The following is a 20,468-nucleotide window of genomic DNA, read 5'->3' as shown; positions in this document are numbered from 1 at the left end:
ACCGTGCACTGCTAAGACTAACACCGGAACATCAAAGATGACATCACAAATGCCATTGATGACATCACTGATGACATCACATGTGCATTTACTTTTCATGAAAAGTCTGTACAAGGGATTCTTATTATAATGGTGACAAAAAAGTGTCAAGGATCATTGGAATAAATATGAGCTAATTAGTGCATTAAGCAATGCATTGATACAAATAGCATTCTATTATGAAGTTCTATTCAGTATACTAAGCTACTCATGTAGAAACATAGGCATTGTGTGCAGTATACATGATGGAGGTGCAATATTCATAATTTTGCCATGTTGAATACTGAAATGATACCTGCTTTCTTATTAGAGTTTTGCGTACTGTGACACATTTAATAAGTAGCTAATAAAACCCACTTACTACATAATTGCATTATTACAGACAAAACACAAAGAGACAACAACACATACAAATGTGAGTATATACAGGGAAAGTGAACTCAGCAAAAAAGCAGCAGTAGTACCAGAAAGTGTTCATAACGAGACTGATTATCTTTATGCAGAGAAATGATTGCTCTGTTTCAAAGCTGCTACTTCCCCTATGTATATGTATCACATGATGTGACTAGACCCTAAGGAAAGTAGTGTGAGTACAATGTATACAAATATGAGCATATACAGAGAAAGTACAGTAATAGAAAAACAGAACTATCAGAAAGTGCTGATAACCCTACTGATTATCTTCATGCACAGAAAGGATTGCGGTCTTTCAAGTCTGTGTCTTCTCCTTTGTATATGTTTCATATGATGTGACTGGACCCTAAGGGTATTACTATAAGAACATACTTGAAGGATAAGTGTACAAATATAGTACCTTTTCAATTTTTAGTTCCTGACTGTTACTGAAGAAAACCATGTAGCCTAGCTATGTCAGTAAAGGAAAAAAGGGGGAGCCAGACATGTGATGTCATCAATGATGTCATCAATGACATTTGTGATGTCATCTTTGATGTCCTGGGTGTTAGTCTTAGCAGTGCACGGTGGTGGTGAGTTATGGTTGCTTAGCTTACCATAACTGGCGAATTTCAAGGGTTTTTCGGTTTTACTTCAAACCATAACGTCCCATTAACAAAGTTTTTTTTTTTGTGAATTTCATAGGTTTTTAGTAGCGCAACTTAACCATAACGTCCCTTTAACAAAGTTTTTTTACTAAAGTTCATCGGTTTCTAGTAGTGGCACGTACCCATAATGTAAAGTAACATCTGACTTCATTGCACACCTTGCAGAGAATGCCACATGACCATATACTGCCGGACAGCACAGTGACGTGTCTGAGAATTCGTACACACTTAACAATAAGATGTATGCCTCATGGACAGTGTGGAAATACATGTTTTACTAATGTAGGAAATTCCACCTTCAACATTTCCCTTGCACAGCTCCAACACTTATTCGTAGTCAGCCATTAACAATGTAGTACACAGTACATACTTTTAGCAAAAGTACTATTTATCTGAAAACGACATGAGCTAAGGCCATCTCTCCTCCCCAAGAAACAGCACCACTGCTGTAATGAAGGAGCATGAGAAACACTGCCCCTACCTTACAAATAACACATGCACAACATTTTCCCCCGTCCACCTACCCCCCATATTACAGTTTGGTGCCTCTTTGCTCATTTCCGTCCGCAACTCTCCTTCTTAGCTGTCCTTCCCAAAAAAAAGCCATCCGTAAACAAAGTAAATGTTCCTTTAAGAACCACCTTTCACAGTTTAAAAATATTTTTTTTTAAAAAATCACATACACTCCATCTACTTTATATTTCTCAGTAAAGGACATAGACGCAATAAGATTTTTCAACATTTCCATTTGCAGTTTGTGTTATGCTAATGGGAATATTGTAGCGTTCATCCCCCGTTCCAGGGACTGGAACGGTGAATAAAGGGCCAGCAGGCCAAGTTATCAGGCCAATCGAAGCGAGAGTGCATAACGCGATCTCTGGATCATTACCCCCTTCCGCCCCTACAATGGGTGATCAATGCCATTAACAATCTAGATTTTCAAAACAGTAACGTGTGCTACTAAAAAAGATGATTTGTCGTTCTAACCCGGGACGCCTGTGGCATCCCGGATTAGAAAACAAAATCCTTTTCCAAGATGGCCACCATAGAAAGGGAAGGAGGTTGTTCCATACATGGCCCCTCTTCGCTTTCCATGGCAGCCTGCAAAAAGCAAACCCTGTTAACATATTACCACAAGCACTTTTTTCCTCCCTTTCAAATGTATCCTAATGTCGAACAACTTTACCACAAAGCCAGTCCCAGGTGGACATGGCCACTCTAATCCTATCTTTTCTCTCTTCTGGTCATGGCAAGTAGCCACATTGTGCGGATCATGACCTTATACCATGACCCTGACATTCTGCCCACTCCCCATGGCTGCAGCCTACCCCTCAGTCAATAAACGTATACCGCTACGTTTTTTAAATACGTTACGACACTTATGTAATACGAAAACACTCCTACATCTCATCACATAACCAACCCTAATGATATTGTACACCTTTTTTGGATGACGTTCCTCTCCATCATAGCCAAATGAGCCTATAAGCACCTACGTGCCGTGACGCAGAACCTGAAAATGAACACACAGCAACGTACAACGTAGCACGTTACATTTTGAAAGAATAAACTAGTTTTTAAAAGAAAACATTAACATTTTAGAATTTGTAAAGTACTTTTATTTCACAATAAACTGTGCGAGACCATCAGACTATTCCCATTTTCAATCAAATAGTAACTTTGTTTCTTCGGTTGTCATCGAAAATGTTAATCGTGCGGTGCATGTTGTTCTTTTCGCATACACAAAGTATTTGTTTTCGATAAAGCAACCGCTTCGGTAGCACAGTGATTTCCAAAACGTCGGCATGAACTTCGGCCTACACCACCATAAAAGATGTTATGTTACTCCTAATGGCCACTACAGCGTATGGACAAATGGGTCCGGCCCGGTCGTCCCAAAAAACAGTGATGGTTAGGCAGCCGGTCACGAGTACGTGCATCTGGCGTGCAAAGAAGCCATCACTTGGCATCTGGAATCCATGGCAATCACAGTACGGCAGAATGTAGCTGTTCGGAAAACATAACAGAAAATACATATCAATACCCAACCTTTACCAAACAATTTCAAAAAAGACAAAAAGAGCGTGGAAACTGATACACAAATCGATGTGGTCATTCATGACATTTTAAAGAAATATTAGTGTTGAACATGGGTGAATCCAGTGATAACCTACAAATGCCGAGAATCTGCACTCTCCATAATTAAAAAAAAAAATTGACAACTAGACAGAAAGATAGTACCTCAGTTACATTGCCAAAATGATTGTTCTGGTAATAAAAAATTAAAACTCGTTCCGGTGTAGAGTCGTCAAAAGTAAACTTACACAATATTTACCGTCTCCATTGTCTTCGTTAAACTCAGACAGCAATGTACTTGCACCAACGAATCTTCTTGAACTGATATTACATGTGTCTTACAAACGTTTTGAATACATAACCTTATAAAATGGTATTTTTTCCAAACTTTCACTCCCTGCGTTCTTACCGGTTTTTTAGCTTTCGCTCAAGGTCAAAAAACAATTGACCCTTATGGGTTCAGTCGGATGCGTGGGCCTACTGAGCTTGCAACCAAAAAAGCAAAGCAAGTGACCTTCACTCAGAATGAAAATACATTCTGACTTTGCGACAACATATCTGAATGCATTCATGAGAACTGCTACTTCCATACACTTGCAGACCCGCTGTTTCCATCAAACAGTGCAGGTGGCTGCCTCAGATTTCAATCTCTAGGACGCCAGTCTGACTGCAATATTATTTTAAATACATTGTAACACACGCAGTAAATCTTCGCCTGTATTTGATGGACACTATATTGAGCAGCAACTTCCAATTTACTGTATGACTTTGGTGACAAGAAAACACCACTTTTTGACTTCCTGATGCCACATCCCATCCCAGCCTCATTAACCCTCACCTTCTGAAACAGTATTTCATAAGTTTAACAAGTGCAATAGTGTGTTTTATATGTGTTAGCAATGATATCCGCGTACACCAAAACACGAATGAAAGATGGTGGGCGCAGCGAAAGAATCCGACGCACTTCACACTGTTCAACATTCAATCATTGAAGGCGTCACATGTCCGCGGACATGACACTACGGATTAGCCAATCAGTATCTTGTCCGTGGAGCGAACAGGGAAGTGCCCGCGGAGCGGACATAGATATCACTAATTTATTTAGACCTACTGGACGGTTTGGCACCAAATTTACAAAAGCATGCTTTCGGGACCAGGCTCCTGCCGCAAATTTGGTGAAAATCCGTCCAGTGGTTTGGGCTGTAGGCGTGCACAAAGTTTTTCCCCCATTCAGTCTATGGGAAAAAAAGATGTTTTGGGATCCCCCCTATAACTTTTCCCCCCTTGGACCAAACATCACCAAACTTTGCAAAACGAATCACAGTGGCCCGTATACTTTCTTTGCAAAGTTTGGTGTGGATTCGTCCAGGGGGAGAAGAGTTATAAGCCGCCCAAAAAGTGCTCTTCCTAAGGAAACAGCAAATTAACCATAACTATACGGCCACTACTGTGGCTGTGTAATATTAATATATATATATATATATATATATATATATATATATATATATATCTTTATAAGGCTTGTGGACCTGATGCTTTGCATAGGCTGACATCTAGTGGTTAGTGTGGAGTATTGCATGACTTGTGTTAGAATTTTGCAAAAGGACGTCAACAGGGCGTATCTGTAATACTATCCCTAGTGTGACGTGCACTTTACTCATGGTCCTTCACATGTCGAACTCCTCAGATAGTTTTTTTCCACCATCAGAGTTGGTCACATTACGCAGAGTACTTAGCTTTTAGGTAGCGTGATACTAATACTTCATAATCTTGCTGACGCAGCTCAACATGCTTCATCGACACTCGACCGAGCTCGGCGAGACTGATATAGACAGCCTTCTTCGGCCTACATCAGGCTTTGGCCTAAACAGTAGGGAGAGTGGGTGGGCTGTGGGGGGACATTTTACTTTACAATTACAATTCAACCCTTTCCTTCCCCTTGTTTAGCTGCCTTGATGCCTTTATAAATTCTCATGGAGAAAACGTCATTTAAATTTTGACCCAAATGTAACCCAAAGTTTCTGTGGAAAGACACAGTTTGTAATTATTGTCTACCACAAGACCAAGTGGAAACTCTGTGTTCAGCGTGTAAACTTTTTCATCTGAAAACCCTCAAGGAACGCTGGTCTAAACGTTGGGCAGCCTATGCCATGCAGGCTGAGGTCTCTTCAGACTAACCAGCCACTGCGGAGGAACCTGAGGAAGAAGAGGGCAGCATCTGTGGCTTTAATGACACCCAATACACAAGGTAGGAGTCAGACTTCCATTTGCTCGTTCCCAGCGCCAGAAGGCAGGCGTCAGGAACTGCTATGGAGAGAAACCCTGGCGACAGGAGCACACATAAACACAAACATTCAGATACGTACAAACAAGGTAAAAATACTAATGACCCCAGCCACAACTTCGGCGTAGCTGCTAAAATGTGGGTCCGCAATATCTAAAATCTCTGCTACATCAACTAACTTAGCACAGAAAAAGGCCTCTGCGTTTTCTACTTTGCTTTCATCACAAAATCCAAACAGCTGCTGAGCGCAGTGGCTACCACTCCTAAATCTTTGATGCTCTTGTCTTTGCAGAAGCCCACTCCAAAACATGCTTCTAAATAAACCTGTATTACCACACACGCCGAACCTGCAGTTGAAAAGGACTGAAACTGTTACAGAAGACTCCCAGTACACTAGGGTTACTTCCCCATTGTCTCAAGCCTTACCTAGAAAATCTTATGACCCAGAAGAAGTTGTATTCCCATTACAGGAAACTGCATTTAAAGGCACTTGGACTAAACGGCGCTTTGAGGCCACATTGAACAAAGTTTGTTCAAACACCTCATCAGGCAGAAGTATGTTTTGAGTGGGAAGGGGTGCATCCTGCAAAGACACCTAGAGTGCAGAATGTGTCAGACACAGTTCCTCAAATGGTAATTAGTTTAGGGGGATGATGAGTGTATCGAGGGCGATCCTGGGACTGATTACGATGACCCAGATGATTACCTTATCCAATCTCCTGATGTCCCGGATGAGCACATAGCTAAGTCGCCTATAGATAATCCGCTTCGTTTTAATGACTTACTAAAAAAAGGTTGCAGATCATTTTAAGATCACATTAATCCTAGAAAAATACTGATCTCGTGAATAATATTTTAAATGAAAAAAAGTCTGTTCGACATTACATCCTTTTATTGCAGTCTGTAAAAAAGTGCATCCTACCATCTCTCTACTCCCTCTCTCACGAACCCAGTAAACCTGCAAATAGAAAAGCAGTTTAAACCAGCTCCTAAAGATCCCTTATAAATTAGAAGCCACCTAAAGCCTGACTCTCTTGAAGTTGGTACAATCCGTAAGATGGCAGGAACTCCTCTAGCTACTATGGGGGAACCTCCTGATAAGGAGAGCAAGAGAACTGATACTTTGGGTAAACGGGTGGCTACCTCTGCTACTTTTCAAACCAGGATTGCCAACAATACTTTAATGGCAAGTTATAATAGGGCCCAATGGGACCTGGATGTAGAACAGCTGCAGGTGGTGCCAGAATCACTAAAAACACATATTTAAACACTGTGTCAGAGGGTAAAACAAGTATCCAATTCAATCATTACAAATTCTTTAGATATATCTGACACTGCAGGCAGAATAGTGGCTGAGGGAACACTTATTCAGTGCCACTCTTTGCTCAGAAATTCAGGATTTAAGCCAGAGAAACACGGTATGTTAATTAACATGCCCGTTAAGAATGATGTGGTGTTTGGTAAGGCAGTGGACGACGCACTTCAGACGGCGAAAAAGGAACAGATCTCTAATAAACTGGCGCACCTTTAATACCGAAGGACACTCGAGAGCGGCACAGTCTGGTTTTTCACCAAGTGCTCTGCCTCACCTTGGTATTGCACCCAAACACAACCCTCAGCTTTTCAATCCTTTCAAAGAGCTTTTTGGAGAAGATCAGGCCGGGGCAGAGGCCAAGCCGCTAAATGCTCAGCCACACTCACAAAACAATGACAGGCACATTCAGGTTCCCTCCCATGTCTCCCTAGTAGGGTGGTCACAATTCACAATACACCCACACATAGGATGGAATCACTACAGACAAGTGGGTGCTGTCAACAGTGACAGAGCTACTGCATCGAGTTCCTCGAAATATCGCACAATCATCCGCCCAGATTCAGAAGGATGTGCAGAGAATATCAATTAATACACGATGCAGAGAAGCAGTCACTACTCAAGAAGGAAGCAATAGAACTCATCCCATTGGAAGAGGTAAACAAGGGTATTTATTCTGTATACTTGCTTGTTCCAAAGAAAGACGAGACAAAACGTCTGGTATTAGACTTAAGACCTGCAAAGACGTATGTCAAGCCTAAAAGGTTCAGGATGACAACCTTACAGGAAGTCATTCCTCTTTTAAAGAAGTGGGACTACATGGCAATTATTTAATTTTTTTGCCAAAGTCCTGTCTGTGACAAGACTTTAGAAAGCCCACCTTGGATGAACAGGGTTGCACCCCTTAGGTTTCGCCTGAACTACCCAAAGGTTTAATAGCTATGGAAGAGCAGCCAGGCTTAGTCTAGGATGGAGGAGGGCTCTAGTGAGGCACACAGAACCCAGAGCCTACACTTAGTTCAAGGAAACTCTTACACACTTGGAGTAACATATAAAAAAATAGATATGTATTTATATACACTAAGGCTTGTCATATTCAAGTAAGGTAAGTACTATCACACAATAATATAATAGGAGAACAATTGCAATATTCAGAGTTAGATACTTCGGAATAGCAATAATGGTAACAGATCACATAGGCAAACCTCCTGAAACATATATGGAACCTTTGACAACCCTTTGATAACTTCAGCTTAGCCCATTTTAGGAAGTACAACCCGGCCACTGGTGGGTGAGCTGCTGAGTAATGGCTGCCTGATTGTTCGGCTCCACTTCTGAAGAAATCCTTCTTGACAAAATATCCTACTGCTTGGCTCGGCAGACTGCGCTGAGGCGAGTAATGTGTGGAGCAACATACCGGGAATCAAACACCAGGCTCTCGTCCTGATCTGAGCCTGTGAGATGCTGCGACCGGCAATGGGACGTGGACACTGGAGTTCCCGCGCTGTATCTGCAGCCCGCTGCAGGCTGAAGTGCTGGAGAGCTCTGGTGCATAGGAGACCCTGGAGGAAACGATTGGTGGTGCGGGGACGTCTGCTCACACCTGGCTTGGTGGTTGCAAGCTGCCGCCCACTCACACCGGGCTAGGCGGTCGCAAGCTGCTACTATGCGTTGCTCCTGAGGGGTGGCTGGGTGCAGCAATTTCCTCCTCATTGCCACTGGTCCGGAGGAGTGTGCTGGCGGTGGTTTGATCGTGTAGCTGAGCGCACCCATGTGAGGCGGCCGTCATTACTGTATTTGCCCCTATGCTTTCTACGCTCATGCCCTGTGCTTGTGGACACTACTACGCCTGACCTGAATTATGGTTGGTAACACACATTGGCAATTGGAATCCTACAGACTGCGCTCCGTTTAACAGGTGTAGGAGCTGGGAACAAGATGCTGTGGTGCTATACCATGGAAGTGCAGTCTGCATTGGGCCCATTCTATACCGATCACCGATCTAAGGCCCCCTGGAAGACGCTGTTGGTACCCCCTGAGTTGCTATTGCAGGGATGGGGTGCAGTTGAGTGATCAGGCAAGTTAGATGAGTGTCTGGAGATCCTGTGAAATATTTGTATTTCTGTACCCATTGCTAGGAACTGCGTTAAGAAGATTGCCTGTTGACATTTACTAGCCTGATAATGGGAGGAGTAATCCTGGTAAACCCCAAACATTGGTTAATCTTGGCATGCTCTGCTGCTGGTGGTGTACAGTGCTTGACGCATCGGTGCTGAATAATACTCCTGTGTACCTCTGCAGTCATGACCCGTGGAACCAGGAAACACAAGGAAGGACCGATGGACTCGTTCACGATCACCCTAATGAGCGAGACGGCAGTAACAGATGCTGCTACTGGAACCCAGGAGGGGTGCCTTGCCGGTAGCTCCAGCATGGATTCCTACATAGGTTGGGTTTGCATCGGTCAATTTAAAGCTGAATGGCATTGTGGCCAACATGAACTCCTTACACACTAGACTTGATAAAGAGAGTGGCAGAATTACAGGTGTGAAGACGTGAGTTAGTGCCCGGGGGGACAGGGTAGGCACTCATGACAATGAACTGCAGTCTTTCAAAAAGGATCTGCTGGCGGTACGTGCAAAATGTGATGATTTGGAATTCTGCTCTTGCCACAATAATGTAAGGTTAGTCGGAATCGCTGCAAAGACTGCAATTGTACAATTACACAACAACACTGTACATGTACAATTGATATGAAATGAATCAATATTTAATAGGAATAACACAGCCTGATCCCCATGCACCGATGTAGGGTGTCCATAAGCACCTGGTGGTCTACTGTGTCAAAAGCGGCCGAGACTATGAGCATGATAGCCACTTGTGGGTATGTATACGGCAGGTGAATGGACAAATAAAATGGGATTGAAGATAACAGAGGCTGTGTAATGCCTAATAAATATTGTACACGTGCAGTGTGGTTGTGTAATTGTTGATTTGCAGTTTTACTGGACACCCTGAGCATAGGGTCCATCTTGACGCAACCACCTGCTGCAATTACACTCAGTCTAACATCTAGTTGTAGTTCTATAATTATATTATTCTGACAAAAGGTCATAGAACTGACAAGCGCTTAGGGTTCCAGTCTTATGGCCTACGTACGTCTTTAGATCCCCGAGAAGACCATTCAGGGGACTATGGAACAATTAGTGAAGGGCCTACTGGAATCCATCTTCAGTGAAGCATAGTTTTCCACGCAGTTTCGTTAGAGAGTGCGCATCGGGGGTTGGTCCTACCTCTGAAGCCCAGGGCACCACTGTGCACGATCATCGACAGACTGCTAAATTACTGTGATAGGGATCAGATCCTCGAACTGGCGAGAGAGAGAGGATTGCTTCAATTCTAGTCTACTAAGGTGCACATTCACCCAGACTTTTCTGCAGGGGTTCAGGCCGCCAGAAGATCATATGACCAAGTCAAGTGCCTGCTGCTGTGAAAGGCAGATATAATATGCAATGATGTATCCAGCCAAACTCTGAACACAACATGGAGGAAGGCCACACTTCTTTGAATCTCCTGAAAAGGCTGCAGCATATATCGAAAGATCAAAAACGATTACAGTGGGTCGTGGCTCGGGCATGGGGAAGGAAGTATTGTGCATCATCGAAGGCACAGTCATCCTCTGGTGTATGAAAAATGAACGCTGTATCTGGCCTTACTGTTTCAGTTCCGCATGGCTATAACCTGCTGAGCAAGAGTAGACTCTATACTGGATTGAGTTATAAACCCAAAGTTAAGTTGTTGTTCGTATTTGCTTTCAAAAGTTCTGGAGGATACATGTTATGGGCTACAATGTCAGGTTGGTGCGGATGGTGGGGGGTCGTGGGATGTGGGAGGGGTTCAAAAGTTTAACAGACCTGCAGATAGAAGTTGCATATGTGATGGCTATTATTATTAATATATTTCTTGTGTGCAGACCTTGCTTCCAGAAGCAACAGAGCGGTTTACAGAGGTATACAACAATACAGATACATAATGGAGTGCTTTACCAAGGAATACAACATTGCAGATGCATAACAGAGCACTTTTCAGAGGTAACAGAACAGAGGTACAGCAGGGTCTAGGATGCAGAGGGGGACGGAGGAGGGGTACAGCTGTACCGGTTGAAGGGGAGGAGAGAGGCAGGTGCTGTCTAGCAAATCAGGGGGCATGAGTGGTGATGTGATGGCCTAGGCTTTGAGGAGAGACTCCTTGAAGAGGGTCTTGAGTTATTTTCTGAATTGTAGGAGCGTGGTGGCTAGTCTGATGCTGATGGGGGGGGAGGGAAGGTTCCATAGTCTTGGGGCGTAGGCAAGGAAGGCTTGTTTTCTGGTGCTTTCCTTTTTGCAGAGATGGATTTCAAATCTATTTGCACATGTCCTGGCTTCTAGTGATGCACTGTCCTCTGGAGATGCTGAGTTTCGCCACGAGGTATTTATTTTATTTATGTATTTATTTATTCATATACAGGAGGAACAATGCTCTTTTGATCACAAAAGAACTTACACTAGATAAGAAATGAGATTTGATGGGAAGCACTGAGCTTCTTACAATGGGGTGAGTTTGAGAGACATTCTGACCAGGTTGTGGAGTGCAGTAAATACAACAGTCACTGGGGACAATACACAAGTGGACATACATAGATTAAGGACAACCAACATTGGACATTTTTAAATGCAGATATGTGGTATGGCCAGTTGTGCTCGGGACATGACCATGATGGGTGAAGTGGTAGAATGGAGGTAGCGGAAGTGAGAGACAGTGGCAGGTTCGAGGCAAGGGTAAAAATGTTAGGCAGATGAGAGGTAGGTTAAGAGGGTAACACAGAGGTGAGGAGGGGTAGGCTTTTAGTTTGGTTTTGAACAAATCCGTTTGGACTGTTTCTCGGATGTACGGAGTAAGAGAATTCCATGCAAGTGGAGCAAGAAGAGCGGAAGCGAGAGGAAGCACAGGGATGGCGAGGAGCCACAAGGGTAGTTGAGGAGGTAGTGCAGAGATTACGAGAAGGCCTACAGAGATGAATAGAGGAGGACAGATACAGTGGTACCTTACCGTGGATAGATTTGTAAACCAGGAGAAGACATTTATATATGGCCCTGTTTTGCATCATCAGCCATCCAGCCTGGTGACGGTACGAGGAAGTAGGTGTGAAGTGAGGGAGTTCAAAGTGTGTCCTGGTAGCAAAGTTAATGATGTTGTTGAGAGGACAGAAAGCAGAGTTATGGAGATCCATGGGAATGCTGGCATAGTAGTCAAGTAGTCCAGTTTAGAGAAAAAAAGAGTGGTTAAGAGATGCTTGGCGGTCTTGAAAAGAAGGTGGTGCCTGATTTTCCTAATATTTAGGAGGTTGAGGTGAGCTGCTGTACTAGTTATGGAGATGAAAGTAAAGAAGGTGTGAGAAGGATCATAGATGATGCAGAGGTTTCTAGCTGAAGAAGAGTAGGGGAAATTGTCAGGTGGGAAATGGATAGGCAGAGGAAGAGATGCGGGAGAGGTTTTGGCAGGGAAGAAGAGTACCTCTATTTTTGTAGAGTTTGCTGGGTGACTTGAGGGCGACTACCTTATAGATGATGCAGCAAGACTTGAAGGGGATTCGTGCGTGCAGTGGGAGCCAGTGAAGGTCAGTACGGGCCAGGGTGATGTGGTTGGATTTGCATAGACCCTTGATAAGGTGTACTGCAGCGTGTAGAATACTTCTCAGGGGCACAAGGGGGATGACGAGAGGCCTTTGAGGAGTGTATTGCCCCATGCAGTTGGGATAGGACCAGTGCTTGAACAGTGGATCTAAAGCTGTCTAGAGGGAGGAAGGGCTTCACTTTCGACAGGAGGGAGAGCTGATACCAGGCTGCCTGAGTTTTCTTAGCTATTTGTGTCTTGAAGGACAAGTGTTTGTCGATGTGGAACCTGATGGAATTGGCGCAGGAAGTGAGCTTGGTTTTGAAGCCCTCAGAGTTCATGGCTGATAGCCAGGTTTGTATGTCTGGGTGTTCGGTGTTGTTGGTGAGGAGTAGGAATTTAGTCTAGGGGGGAGGGGGGGTTAAGTTTCAAGTATGCACTGGACTATCAAGACAGGATCAGCGAGAGGCAGGTTTTGAGTCTATGGATGTCCTTGATGCATATTGGTGGATGTGGAAGTTGTGTGTGGCTAGACGGGCTCCCAGCAGCTCCAGGTATAGATTGAAGATCACGGGGGATAGGATGGAACCCTGAGGGGACTCAACAGGTGACGGGTAGCATTGGCAATCTAGAGGAGTCCATCTGAACAAACTGCTGGTGGTTGGCGAGGTAGGACTTGAACCAGCATAGGACAAGGTTGCTGATCCCCATGCGCCGATGTAGGGTGTCCGTGAGTGCCAGGTGGTCTACTGTGTCGAAAGCAGCTGAGACTTTGAGCACGATAGACACTTGTGGGTATGTCGATGTATATGGCAGGTGAATGGACTTAAAATGCAATTGCCTGTTATGTTACTAACTTGGAATATACACTGGCTCAATAACCCCATTAATACCCAGAAGATCTTTGTTTATGTTGAGAGGCATGGTACAAAACTACTTATGCTCCAGGAAACACATTCAATGGGGAGGGTTCATGAGACTTTTGTGCGTAAATGGGGCCCCTTGAGATATTACACAGATTACTCCTCGCAAGTGAGAGGCGTTCTCACTCTTATTCACCACTCCTTGGGGTTTCAGGTTACTAACAACTGTGTTGATCCACAGGGTCGATATGTTAAAGTCTGGGTGTTATCGCTGGTATGCTGGTTGTATTGGTCAACACGCACGGGCCTAACATTGATGACCCTGCGTTTTATCAACACATTTCGGACATACTGACAAAGGCTGATGAGGACCCGATAACCGATAATATTGTTGTGCGGGGGGAAGGGGTTCAATACTATCCTTGATGTCTAGGTGGGTATATTGTCTAGTGTCGCTCATATGTTAACTAGAGTAGCTCAGACACTGCAGCAGATGATGTTGTACTATACACTGTCTGATTTATGGCGTGACATGAATCCAATGTCTAGGGAATATGCTTTCTATTCATCGGTCCACGACTATGGGTCATGGATAGAATTCTGGTTGCTTACCTCCGACTGGATGACGAGAGTTCAGAACTGTACCATCTATCCTGACACTGTATCTGACCACTCTCTGGCAGCAATGACACTGGTGTTTGATCAGTGCCCTCTTCCTCGTCTGTTATGGAGGATGGCTCCAACCATGCTAAGAAATGTTGAGGTGGCGGAGACGCTACATGGTAAAATTGTGTGTTTTCTTAAAATCAATGACTGGTCTGTACAATGGCACTCGACATTGTGGGAAACGTTTAAGGTTTGGAAGAGAGAGGTGCTCATTTCCTTAACGGAATAGGATCTCTTAGCAATATTAGAAGAGAATTGAGGGAGGTTGAGAAGCATTTGAGGGAGTTAGAGAATGAACATGGTAGAATGCGTCATAAGGCCCTGTTAGGACTCATTAAGGGTAATGTGTTGAAGGTTCAGGACCTTGCAGACCATGAAATATTATACATATACAAACCAATCCACACCAGACAATACGGGGAAGGTGAAAGACTCAGCAGGTTTCTGACCAGAATAGCCAGGGCTGAGTGTGATAGGCAGCCCATTACTGGGATTTGAGGGCACGATGGCAGAAGTCTAACAGAGCCTGATATAAATTCTGAATTTTGCACATACTACTCAAACCTATATGCTAATTCCGATGGGAGACCGTATGTTTGTATTGAGCAATATGTGAAGGAGGTTCAGCTATCAGTACTGTCAGAGGAAGCATATAAAGCTTTAAAGTATCCAGTGACGGTGGAAGAGGTGGCTCCAGTTGTGATGTTGCTGGCATCGGAAAAGGCCCCGGGAGTTGGTGGGTTGGGGATAGAACTATATAAAGAATACCAACATACCAATGCTCCTAGATTGCTGCAAATGTGGAAAGCATTAATTAAATGTGATAGAATTCCTCCTTCTCTTTAAGAGGTAATAATATTGAAACAGGCATGACGCCCCATACTGTGGCCTGCTACCGGCCGTTGTCCTTAATGAACTCATGCTTGAAAGCGTTTGCTAAGATATTGGCTTCATGTCTTCTCCCACACATGCCCCTATTAGTACATCCAGACCAATCAGGATTTATTCCCAACAGATTCACAGCATTAACTCTACGAAGGCTGTTTTGCATCCTATCGCAAATCGACCCCCCCAGGCCAGGGCGGTTGTGTTGTCATTAGACGCCAAAAAGGCTTTTGATTCGTTGTTGTGGCGTTACGTATTTCAGCTGCTTTGACGCTTTGGATTTGGTCCTTACTTTGTTCAGTGTGTTCAGCTTCTGTATGCTGACCCAATGGCTAGGGTGCGCACTAATAATATGATATCTCCATCGTTCCGACTGGGGAGGGGTAGACAACAGGGATGCCCGCTCTCCCCTCTACTGTTTGCACTTACTTGCAGCCCTAATAAGAAACAAGCATGGGCACAGAGGGATCAGAATGACTGGGCCGTCTCTGGTGATCACATTATATGTTGATGATGCATTCTTATACATTTGAGACCCTGAGAAAAATCTAGGTCCTGTTATGAGCGATTATGCAATATTCTGGCTATAAAATAAATAGTGCAAAATCAGAATTGCTCCCTTTCACGACTTCAACGACACAACCTTGTAACCTCATGGGATTCAAATGGGTTCCTCACCACTTTAGATTTTTGGAGGTAATAGTTCCTAAGAGTCAACAGACTCTATATTCCGATAACCACAAGGTTTATCTACAACATTTGTCCACCAACTTCAAAATATGGGCAGGGATACCGCTATCGCTATGTGGGAGACTGTCACGATTGAAGATGTTGGTGGTTCCAAAACTATTATATATCTTGCGCAATATCCCGATATGGCCAGGGTGTGCCTTCTTTAATAAAGTTAAATCAATAACCGTAATGTTCCTTTGCGGCACGGGAACCTCTACGATCAGCTGGGAGAAAATGACTGAGCCCTATGAATGGTGCAGATTGGCGGTTCCTGACTTTGAGCTATACTATTTTACCGGCAGACACAATTTGCTGCACATTGGTATACCCCTGGGTCCACAGTGGTACACGTACCACTGGAAAAATATTGTGCGTCACCTACAGACCTAAAGTCAGTCATCTTTAGTGATTGATATATTGATTCTTGCACATTTGACCCTGTCCGAACCATGGTCAATGCTTGGTCGAGACTATTGCGCAGACTAAATTTAAAGACACCATATAATGGATTGGTTCCTCTGTTTGTTTGTTTGTTTATTTGTTAATGTGCGCAAACCCATGGGTAGCCGGGCGCAACAGTTTACATGAAGACTTAAGCTTGTTACAATGTTTGGCCTGAGTATGTACAACACAGTGGTAAAAAGAGAGCAAATGTATGTGAGACTATATACAATCATATGAATGTAAAACACAGCGGTAAAAAGCAGATATATACAAGAATATATACAAGCATGTACCCAGAAGCAGGGCATGTCTTGCGGTGTCCAGGCAAAGGATAGGTCGTGGCTAGGTGAAAGTTATGTGTCATTGGCACGCAGCCAATTGATTATCTTGTGCCTGAATTTCGGGTACGGTTGTTCCGTTCTGAGTTCAAGTGGTAGTTTGTTCCAGCAGTGAGTAGCTTTGATAGGAAAGCTGGATCCTCCCGCGGTAGAGCGTTTAAACCTTGGAATCTCTAGTTTGGAGGTGTTAGCAGATCTCGTGGGTGGTGTGGAGATTTTCCTGTTGATTTTTTCCATAAAATACGGCGGGGCTAGGTTGTTTAGAAATTTAGATGTGAGGGATGCTGTTTTAAGTAGGATTCTGTCCGTTATTTTTAACCAGTTAACCTCTTTCCTGGAGTTAGTGATGTGCTCTCTGTAAGGGATATTTAGTGCTGCTCTTAAGGTATTGTTCTGTAGTCTTTGGAGTTTATCGGTGATATATTTGTTGGTTCCAGAATACAGGGCATTACAGTAGTCTAACCTAGACATGATAAGGGCGTTGGCTAAAGTAATGCAGCTGGCACTAGAGAGGTAAGGTCTAGCTGCATGGATGAGTTTGCAGGTGTAGGTAGTGGAGGAGGCGAGGGAGTTGACCTGCTTCTTGAGAGTAAGGGAGGAGGAGTCCAGATAGAATCGAAGGGTTTTAACCACAGACATCACCTTGATAGGGTTGTTATCAATGCTGAAGGATGTGTAGTTTGGGCATAGTTTTTGGATGTTGACTTCAGAGCCTAAGATTAGTAGTTCTGTTTTATCGTCATTCAGGCAGAGGCCGTGTGCAGCCATCCATGCCTGAATGATAGTGTATATCTTGTTCACCAAGGCTGAGTCTGTCTCGTAGACGCCCCAAAAGGGGTATAAGGATCTGGGTGTCATCTGCATAGTTCATGTAGATGACACCCAAACCGTCCAACTTGTCAAACAAAGGCTTGGTGAAGATATTGTACATGGTGGGGGAGACACAGGATCCTTGTGGGACACCGCAGGTTATTTTGATAGGGTCAGCTGAGTTGGTAGTGGAGAAGACTTGCATGGTGCGATTTGCTAGGAAGGATTGGACCCAGGCTATAGCATCTCCGGTGAAGTTGACGGCAGATTCAAGGTGGTTGCATAAGACAGCATGGTCCACCAGGTCAAACGCAGCCGACAAGTCCAGTAGGAGGAGCAAGGCTGTTTTCCCGTTATCCTTAAGTTCCTCAATTTGTGTCTTGAGGTCTAACGAAGCTGTTTCCGTGCCGTGGAGTGGGCGGAAGCCAGATTGCCGTGAGCCAAGCAGGTGGTTGGCCTCCAGCTAATCCTGGATTTGTATGTAGGCAGCTCTGTCTAGGATTTTTAGTAGAAAAGGCACTGTGGTGATTGGTCTGTAGTTGGTGGGGATGGTGGGGTCCAGAGTTTGTTTTTTCAATAATGGGAGGACCCATGATTCTTTGAGGTTGGCGGGTACTGTGTTGGATTTAAAGGAAGAGTTTATAAGCTTGGAAATGAAGGGAGCTAGATCCCTTGCTGCGTCCTTTATTAATTATGCAGGGCAGAGGTCGCCCTTACAGTTTGAGGGTTTGAGGGAGAGTATTATTTTTTCTGTGTCAATTGTGGAGATAGATTTGAATCTAAATGGAGCAGTGGTCTTATTCTCCTGGGATTGGGGTATTTGTTGGTGCAGAGGTGGAAGTGTGGACTTTTTTTTTTAGCAATTTTACATTGAAGCAGGGAAATTTTGTTAGCAAGGGCGTTTTGTATATTTGTGCACCAAGCTTTGTTTTAGGGGCATTGTCTATTGTTTGAATGGGGGATTCCAGCTCGCGGAGGATGGTGAAGAGCTCTTTAGTATTGGAGTTGGCTTTTGCGATCCTGTCATTAAAGGTGGTGTTCTTGGTTTTGATAATTTCTTTTTTGTAAAATTTGGCAAATTCGGTTAGGGTGTTTTTGTTGTATTCAGTGGGAGAGTGGCGCCAGATGGATTGGAGCTTTCTTTTTTGTAGTCTTAGCGATTTGAGGTGGGGCATCAACCAGACATTTAAGTGGGCTTCTTTTTTAGCTTTACGTAGTTTGGCTGGAGCAACTACGTCTAATGCTTTGGTCATAGCATCATTGAAAGTATTTACCAGGGTGTCCGGATTGTTGCTTTCCAAACCAGATATGACTGGAAGGAGAAGAGGGATAATGTTTTCAACAGTCATGTCCTTCTTACTTCTGGTCAGCAGAGGGGGAACCATGTTGTTGATTTTGGGTCTAAGGAGATCCAGAGTGGCGGAGAAGGTTATTAGGTAGTGATCCGTCCATGTTTGTGGAGCAATATCGGTGATACTGATGTTACAGTTCTGTTCCGATACCCAATCGAGGGTCCTTCCTTTGATGTGGGTAGGGGAGAGGACTTTTTGATCTAGGCCGTGGTCCTTGAGCAGGGCTGCAACTGACTGCATGTTTATTGTCAGTTTCATTAAGGCCAAGGTTAAAGTCTCCCAGTAGTAGGGTTTGGGAATGGTCTTTAGTGTTATTGGCTATAAGGCTAGTTAAGTCATCTTCGAAGGTGCCTAGGGGCTCTGGGGGTCTGTATATTAAATGGATTGAGAGCGTGCGGTTGTTAGAGAGGGGAATTTTGGCTGTAAGTACTTCACAAGATGAGTAGGAGACTGATGTGGCAGGTCTGATGGGAAGGGTAGATTTGCAGATGATGGCTAGTCCGCCGCCTCTGGCATTAGGCCTGTCTGCTCTGAGAATTTGGTAGTTATCGGGCACTGCTAGCATCAGTGTTGGACCTGCCGTCTCGTGAAGCCAAGTCTCAGTTATGGCCAATAGGTCCAAGTTGTCCTTATTTAGGATGTCCGCAATTTCTGTGGCATGGGCCACCATGTGGAACTTCCCTTTCATCCCTCCTTCATTTGATAGAGGGATCAGAAGGTCCTGGGATATAGCAAGGCAGCTGACAATGGGGGACATGTTCCCTGAAGGGCAATTTGTGTCCCTTGAGGACTTCACCAACAAGTTGGGCCGTAGTCCCCTCAAGATGCTGCAATACTATCGTGTGAAGGCGGTGTTTCATAGCCTGTGGCCCTTCTTTCCGAATGAGCCACAAACCCACAAATGTATAAAAGCGATAGTAATGGGGTCTGGGCGCATGGTGTCTGTTAGGGTGAATTCTTAGAAATGTGCTGATTCCCTCTACCTTAGAGACCCCCAGCAACTTTGCTGGATTTTGAGGACTTGATTTCTTTAACCTGGAGAGAGTGAGACCCTTTTTTTTCCCCCACTCTCATGTATTTTAATGTGATCTTGTTCACTGTTACTCTTTTGGTTGTGAAGTCTGACAAACTCCATAGGCATCTTTTACATTGTGTCACACAACACCTTCAGTGCAGTGACACAGGGAAGTCTTTCAGATTTCCCAAAGGTTTAAATAACTTCTCTGGGATAAACTACTGTTTCCCAGAGCAGTAAAGTGAAATTGACTTTACTTACAATAGGGTGCTGGAGGGGTTAGTTAGTATCCCCTTGGTCTAGCTTCTCATGTAACATTTTTATGTTACCCTTTCCTCACTGAATGACTGGTAGCAGTGGTTTACTTTTTACTAGCATTATGGGATTTTACTGCGGGCTGCGTTCGCAGCCACGATAAAGCACTCATGGATGCCATTTTTGTAAAAATGGCCACAATCGTCTTTTTTCGCCATTTCTTTGTGGAAAGGTCCTTCTTGAGATTTACACTGCGCGCCAAACCATGTTTGGTCCCTTTGTTAATTTTGCCTTTGGCTGGATTCACGAGTGGAGCCCGCCTCTGGCTCCAGGGTGTCTGGCGGAGGCAGGAAGCAAGGGAGGTGCACAAAACTCCCTGTGCTTAGTCGCCTAGGAGACAGGAATGCACTCTTGGGTGATTGGCCAGCTGGCTGTCCGGCAAGGACAGCCACCCTGCTGGGTGACTAACAGCTAGGCTGGAATGAATCGGAGCAAGCTGCATAAAAGGCAAGGCTTTTTGGCTTGGAAGAAGAGTAGACCACTGGATGAAGGAATTCGGAGAAGAACTTACTTGAAGAGGATGCCTGCTGCAACTCCTGGACTGTTGGTTTGTCCGGTGAAGCCCTGCTTCTGTGCTGAAACTCCAAATTCGTATCGACAGAGAAGCCCCTGCAAGGATGACTT

General features: G+C 44.2%; 1 protein-coding gene across 2 annotated transcripts in view; it reads left to right on the top strand.

Annotated features, from left to right (window-relative positions):
* LOC138580990 (serine/threonine-protein kinase NLK2-like) overlaps positions 1-20,468 on the top strand; it is a 487,111-nt gene that overhangs the window by 424,403 nt on the left and 42,240 nt on the right. The window lies entirely within an intron of this gene.

The sequence above is a fragment of the Ambystoma mexicanum genome, chromosome 3p (assembly GCF_040938575.1).
Source record: "Ambystoma mexicanum isolate Mex_15411 chromosome 3p, UKY_AmexF1_1, whole genome shotgun sequence".
In the NCBI taxonomy this organism is placed as follows: Eukaryota; Metazoa; Chordata; class Amphibia; order Caudata; family Ambystomatidae; genus Ambystoma; species Ambystoma mexicanum.
This window is presented reverse-complemented; position numbering and strand designations above follow the sequence as displayed.